The sequence below is a fragment of the Lactuca saligna genome, chromosome 4, assembly GCF_052625555.1.
Source record: "Lactuca saligna cultivar CGN05327 chromosome 4, ASM5262555v1, whole genome shotgun sequence".
Lineage (NCBI taxonomy): Eukaryota > Viridiplantae > Streptophyta > Magnoliopsida > Asterales > Asteraceae > Lactuca > Lactuca saligna.
Genome location: NC_136420.1, coordinates 291,092,343 through 291,099,754, shown reverse-complemented (window position 1 = coordinate 291,099,754; position 7,412 = coordinate 291,092,343).

Genomic DNA, 7,412 nt, shown 5'->3' with positions numbered 1-7,412 from the left:
AGCGAGAGGACCATAACGATGCTTAAGGATATTTTGAGAGGCTATGTTATAGATTTACTGGATGTTCAGATTCCTTCCTTCCTCTGGCTAAGTTTTCTTACAACAACAACTATTACTCCAGTATTTGTGTGCCATCATTTGAGATTCTTTATTGGAGGAGATGTCGTACCACAGTTTGTTGGGGAGACGTCTATCACAGAGTCATGGGAATGCCCAATGTAGTTCTCCAGACGACATAGCTTATCTAGTAGATTTGTAAGAGGTTGCAGACAGCTTAGAGTCGGCATAAGAGTTAAGCTGATAGTTGGCGATCTGAGTTGAGGCCCCGATATATTAGATTGTTTTGAGTATTAGCCACGGTAGGCATGTATCATATTGGTTGGGTTTTCCAGAGTAGCTCAGTCCTATTCGCAACTCCTTCAACGTTTCCCAGCTTTAAAAGTGTCTGGCTGAGAGTTCAACAGTTCTTCCTTTGGATAATATTCAGGCTGATGATCACATGAATTATACTAAGAGAGCAGTGGCGGTCCTAGAAAAGAAGACGAAGTCCTGGTGCATGAAGGTGGTATCATTGGTCAAGGTTCAGCGTCAGTAACAGAAGGGTTCCAAATGAACTTGGGAACCCGAGGCAGAGATGCTAGAACACTACCCTTTGTTGTCCAAATCATTGGACTTCGAGGATGAAGTCTGATTCAGGTGGGATAGAATTGTAACATTCATTACTCAGTTAATTTACATTTTTGACCATAAATGTGAAATTTAATTGAAAAAATGGTCCCATGGATCCATAAGTAAGAAACATATGACTTCCGCGTACGCTGGGCGTACGTAGAAAAAACCCAAGCACTAATTTTTAGGGTATGAACCCTATTTAGACATCATTAACCCTGAAGACCTATTCCCTCATCAACCTACATCTCTCATTTCATCCTTAGCGAACCGTAATCCTTGTATGAGCCTTTTTGAGCTTAAGAGTGCATTCTTGGTGTTTTTAAAGGAAGTAGAGGGAAGGGAAATAATCATGCGAGCTTAAGGCCTATTGGATCCAGAAGTGTTTCACCCTCAAGTATCCTTTGAAGTTATAATGTCTAAAACATGATGATTTAATTGCTTAGATCTTGTTATCCTTGAATTTGTGTTCATTTTGGTCCCATAAGCTTGGTGTTCATGATCAATGATTACTCTAACCAGATGAGTTGTCTATTCAGACGTTATTAGGTGTTACAAACCATCAAAATGTGATCCTAGTCCTTCATGCCTAACAATGGAAGAGTTATGATGACTTAATGGATTAATAAGTTAGGGTTTTAGCTTTTGAACCTTTTCTAGCTATGAAAAGTCATATACGTGGAAAATTTATGACTTAAGACAAGGTTTTGAGTTAATATCTTATTTTAGATGGAAAACCCTTAAGGATTAAGCACTTAATTAGAAGGTATGGGCTCAAAAAACGTACGTTGGGCGTACCAAGTGGTACGATGCATGTACAAGGTTTTTTTTCATGTATTTTTGGTTGAAGTCTCTACTACGCTCGATGTAATGGCTAAGTACGCTGGGCATACTCAGTCAACTTTAACTTTTTTGACTTTTTGTCTTGCTGACTTTGACCTTGACCAAGGTTGTCTTAGGGACATTTTCGGTAATTTGAACTGTAATTTGAGTTTAAGTCACAGTTTGTTGGATAGCTGACCAATAGAGTTGACTTTTGTTCCAACGTTCTTTTCTGGTATATTTTCAGACAGCAACGAGAGTTTTCCTCACTATACTTCAGGGTCTAAGGCACCAATGTCGGTCTAATAGATTATGTGTCATAGTTTAAGATGTTTCTATGTTTGTAGTGGATCTAATGGGATCTGCATGTGTATCTGTTTGATGTTTTATATATATATATATATATATATATATATATATATATATATATATATATATATATATATATATATATATATATATATATATTGTATAAGTCGACATAGTATGGCTTAGGTTAAGGTTGTACAGCTTTATACCCTCGGCCAACAAACCTAGTGGCAATCCTATTAGGAGGTTGTAGGCAAGAGTGGCAATGCACTCGGGAGATTGTGGGCCAATGGCAATCCAATCGAGAGATTGTGCGCCAAACTGGCAATACAACTAGGAGGTTGTGGGCCAAGGTAATCCATTCGGGAGACTGTGGGACCAACATGCATTATGTATATTGTGTGGTCGTGTGTGATATTTGGGGGAACTCACTAAGCTTTGACTTATAGTTTAAGCTTTATGTTTCAGGTACTTCAAATGATCTGGGCAAATCGCAGGCTTGATCATGCACATCCTTCAGTTTTTATGAGATTCAATTTTCGGATGCTCTGATTTGTGATTTTTCACTTTGGAAACTATAATTTTTTAAACAGTTATGATTTTTGGGATGTTACAACTAGTATCAGAGCCATGGTTTGAGAGAATTTGATGATTATTCGTGTGAATCTAAACTCAAACTAAGGATCTGTAAGAGTTTTCAATATGGTTTCATAATTGTTCTTAACTTTTTTTCCTCAAAAGTGACCAAGAAAGGATGAGATGTGTATGATGAGCTAGACCAAGAAAGATTACCCCAAGTTACCCACACTATTATTTGTTTGTGATGTTTATGATAGAACTATATGCTAGTGATAGGCTAGAGATCTTCAGGAATTGCATGATAAAATTACCTGATATATGATTGACTGATAGCCCAGGAGGACTTCTTGCATGTTAGATGAAATTAACATCATTACTGAAGTTCCTTAGTGTGTGTATCATAGTTATACATAACTAAGATTCAATAGTCTACGAGTGTTTGGTTTAGCCTTATTTCATGTTCCTAGTCTGGTGGTGGGCTTAGTGTAGAATCAAGTATTTGATTGTCAATGGAATCCTACATTATATACGACTAGCATGCACGAGCGGTTACAGGATTAGTGGAAGTTTCATTAGTGAGCATGGGTGTGGCAGGCCAGTTGAAAAATAATTAGCCACTCTCGAGAGAGTGAGTATAGGTGGGTATCCTAGTTGTAGGTTTGTTTCGGGTAGTTTGTGATGATCCATTGAGACAAATACAGGTAGGTGTGGAAGGTAGTATGGGCTCGTACTATTACAATCACATGACTTGTGTGCGTAGCAAGGAAGTCACAAACCCCGAGGGTTAGTCTCTTCATGATGATTAGAGCAGTATGAATTGTGACATTTCTGACATATATATATATATATATATATATATATATATATATATATATATATATATATATATATCCTGTTCATTTTCAGTATACTGCTCACGAGAGGATCTGGTTCTAGATCTAGAGCGGATTACCAGAATAGGCCTGGGTTGACAGATGATTAGATATAGGTGTTGATTGCCACCGAGGTGGCTACTCCTATTCGAAGTTCTATTCTAGAACTCTTCGGATCTATCAAGTCCTCTAAGATTGAGCTATTTGACGATCGCTATGTTGCCCTCACTAAGACTGCTACTGATGTAGCCACCACATCCCTCGTTGTTAGAAGAGGTTGATGAAGAGGTTCATTCCAGTACCGAGACATCAATAAAACGAAGCCCCTGGAGTTCGGCGGGGTAAAGGAACCAATGGTGTATATGAGATGGATTTTTGATATGTAGGGCTATTTCTTCACTTGCTCTTATCCAGAGAACTGGAAGGTCAGGTGTTCCCTGAACTTTCTTCACATGGGCATGAAGGACTAGTGGAACCTGGTGATCGGTTCCTATACTCCAGAGCAAAGGACTGATATTACCTTGGGGAAATTCTCGTAGATGTTTCACACGAGATATGTTCCCCTGGTGGAGAAGGAAAGATTAGCTCAGGAGTACCTGAATTTGATACATACGATTGAGAAGGTAACAAAGATCCCCAAGATGTTTACTAAGATGGCTCTATTCTGTCCCGACTTTGTTGCTTGGAGTAGGCTTAGATTACACGATATTTGAGCATGATCAAGACTGATATCTGACAGTTTGTGTCTACCCATCATCACAGTACCCTCAGCGAGCTTCAAGATGCCGCGAGGAGGCAGGAGATTGAGATAGAGACACAAAGAAGGTAGCGGTGTAAGGCCATGGTTCAGTCCCAGCCTACAACCAAGCAATTCAAGCCTACTGACACACTATCTAGGGGATAGAGGGGTCGGACTTCTGGCATGTGCAGGAGCTCATGAGGGGATGTGTAGATCATCGACAACATGCCACAATTGCAGTAGGGAAGGAAACTTTGTGAATAACTATCACCAGTAGGCTTTGCGACTGAGCACATGGATTTTTTATCATTGTGAGCAAGTGGGCCATGTGAAGGACCAATTTCCCTTACGTGCTGCTAGGCCCGTGCATGCACCAGCTACTTCTAGCCTTCAGATCATGGATCGACACCAGGGTAGAGCGAAGCCCCCAAAGGCTCGTGTTCGTGCTTTCCATCTCACTTTAGAAGAGGCCAGGGCGATGGCAAATGTCATTACTGGTATGTTTTCATTTATTATTATGTCCAATTATTTTATGGTATGATTATGTTTATGATTTTCTTAAGTACCTTCTTTGTGAATTCCTTTCTTGCTCTTATGATTTTCGACTCGGGTGCTAGTCAGTCCATTGTTTCTCAGTCTTCTAGTAGAAGATTTGATATGTCTCTGGGAGACTTGGAGTTCACATTGGGAGTTCATTGCCAACAAGCATGGGGTTTCTACATTGAGAATTTTTTGGGGTTACGTTTTGGAGATTTTCGAGGTGTCTTACCCGATTGATTTGATCCTTATTCCCATGGGGGATGTTTGCGTAATAGTACGGATGGATTAATTGGGAAGGTTTAGTATGATTATTGATTTTGAGGGTCAGTAGGTTATTGTTCGAACCCCAAGTGGGGAAGAGCTTATTATTTATGGAGAGGGTACTAGGGTCGGGTCAGCCTTTAGTTCTGAAGCTAGGGCTCGATAGTATTTACAATATGGGTGTATGGCCTTGTGTATGTTGTTGGCACACGGGTCGGAAAGGAGTTTCAGTTTCAGATGTTCCTGTAGTTAGAGAGTTCCTAGAAGTGTTTCCGGAGGAATTCCCAGTGTGTCTCGTGAGAGGCAGTTTGAGTTTAGGATTGATTTGATCCTTGACGAGAACCCGATTTCTAAGGCGTTGTATCGATGGGCACCACCAGAGATACAAGAGCAGTCCTCTCAGCTTTAGGTGATATTGGGCAAGCAATTAATCAGACCGAGCATTTCACCATGTGGAGCACTGATTTTGTGTGTGATAAAGAAGGATGGGTCTCAAACGCATGTATGTTTATTATCGGGAGTTGAACAAGTTAACGGTGAAGAAATTCTACCTAATTCCACAGATTGATGACCTCCTTGATCAGTTGCAGGGCACATATTGGTTCTCAAAGATCGATTTGAGGTCATGGGTATCATCATATGAGTGTTAGAGGGGACGATGTGGCTAAGACAACATTCCAGACTCGTTAGGTCATTACGAGTTTGTGGTGATGTCGTTAGGGATCACCGATGTGCCTGTGGAATTTATGAATTTGATGAATCGAGTGCGCTGATTGATGCTCAGTCGATCAGTTATTATGTTTATTGATGATATCCTCTTCTATTCCAAGAATAATGAGCAGCATGATGGGCACCTTTAAGAGCTTCTGGTGGTTTTTAGGCGAGAATGACTATGTGCCAAGTTCTCGAAGTCTGAGTTTTGGATACGGGTGGTCCAGTTCTTAAAACATGTCGTTAATCAGAAGGAGATTCCGGTCAACCCTCCGAAATTGAGGCTATTATGAAGTGGGAGGTTCTGAAGTCCTCCTTGGAGATCTAGACTTTTTAGGGTTTAGCAGGGTATTATTGGAGATTAATTTAGGATTTATTCAAGGTTGTTGTACCTTTCAATCATTTGAAGAGGAAGGGAATGGATTTTCACTAGGGGCTTGAGTAGGAGGTTGCATTCAAGAGACAGAGGTAGAAGTTATATGAGGCTCCACTGTTTGCACTCCCTGAGGGTGTTGAGGATTATTTTTTGTATAATGTGATGCATCCATCACCGGTCTGGGTTCAATTCTTATGCATCGAGGGATGGTTATTGCTTATCCTTCTAGGCAGATGAAGCCACATGAGTATCGGTATCCAACATATGATTTGGAGCTGGGGTAGGTGGTATTTCCCCACAAGATTTGGTGGTATTATCTTTATGGGGTCCGGTGTACCATTTACATTTATCACAAGAGTCTGAGGTATCTCATGGATAAACCGAATCTAAATTTAAGGAAATGAAGATGGCTTGACGTGGTCAACGATTATGAGTGCGAGATTCTTTATTACCTAGGGAAAGCGAATGTGGTCACTGATGCATTGATCCGTAAGTCGTCTAGTTCTTCTGTTAGGAATTTATCTATGAGCATTTTGATTGATTCACCACTTCTGGATTTGATTAGGGAGGCAGAGGTCGAGGGCATCAAGAAGGAGAATTGGTAGCAAAAGTGAATCAAGGGTGAAATTGATAGTTTTTCTAGCGATATACGTGGATTATTGACCCGGTGTGGTTGATTTTAGGTACTAGATTTTGGTAGGACAGGACAAACTATGCTGGAGGAGGGACATAAGTCGAAATTTTCAATACAAATTGGAGGCATCAAGGTGTATTGGGATTTGAGAGTTAGTTATCGGTGGCCAGGAGTGATAAAGGAGATAGTCTGGTATGTTGAGAGGTGCTTAACCTATCAGATCGTCAAGGCCGAGCATCTGAGGCCGCCTGGAAAGCTTCACCCTTTGGAGGTTCCCATGTGGAAATGGGAACAAATCACCATGGATTTCATCACTAAGCTACCTTATATGGCTAAAGGATTTGATGTGATGTGGGTTATAATGGACCATCTTAAAAAGAGTTCCCACTTTCTACAAATTCTGGAGAGCTCCTCGGCCGAGAAATTTGCCGATGTTTATGTGTCCGAGATCATTGCTCAGCATTGTGTTCTAGCATCCATTATATATGGTCGATACGTTAAATTTACTTCTCAATTTTGGTAGAGGTTCCATGAGGAACTGGGTACGAGGTTTCATTTTAGCACTGCTCATCATCCGCAAACTTACGCCGGAGCAAGAGGACTATACTGATGCTCAAGTATATATTGAGAGCATGTGTTATAGATTTTAGTAGGTGTTAGGATTCCTACCTTCCTCTGGTTGAGTTTTCTTACAACAACAACTATCACTCAAGCATCGATGCACCATCATTTGATCTTCTTTATGGGAGGAGATGTCGTACCCTAGTCTGTTGGGGAGAGGTCGGTCAGTAGTTCATGTGAAGGACCAAGGTAGTTCTCTAAAAGAAATAGCTTATCCACTAGATCAAGAAGAGGTTACAGACAACTCAGAGTCGGCATAAGAGTTATGCTAAAAAGCAT